The sequence below is a fragment of the Otolemur garnettii genome, unplaced genomic scaffold (genome assembly GCF_000181295.1).
Source record: "Otolemur garnettii isolate 467f Iridium unplaced genomic scaffold, OtoGar3 scaffold00014, whole genome shotgun sequence".
In the NCBI taxonomy this organism is placed as follows: Eukaryota; Metazoa; Chordata; class Mammalia; order Primates; family Galagidae; genus Otolemur; species Otolemur garnettii.
Window position 1 is genome coordinate 9,693,385 of NW_003852409.1, and position 434 is coordinate 9,693,818.

Consider the following 434-nt stretch of genomic DNA (forward strand, 5'->3'; position numbering starts at 1 on the left):
TAGCATCCTGATGAAAATTAGAGCTATTGCCTTAAAATCAGGTTTTTAATTATTCAAATTTGTATTTGTTAAACATGGAGAACATTTTTAGTTAAATAGTTAATATTAGAGGTGTGAACAGCATTTGTAGAAAAGGATTTTGGTTTTCAATGCAAGAAATAGTGAGCCAAGTCAGATTTTCTGAGATACAATATCCAATATCAAAGGCACTATTTTTACATTCATGCTGAGTCTAAATAGTTGAGTGTATATTTGAATTGCTTTATCACTTAAATCTTTTTTTTTTGAGACAGAGCCTCAAGCTGTCGCCCTCGGTAGAGTGCTATGGCATCATAGCTTACAGCAACCTCCAACTCCTGGGCTCAAGCGAGTCTCCTGCCTCCGCCTCCCAAGTAGCTGGGACCACAGGCGCCCACCACAACGCCCGGCTATTT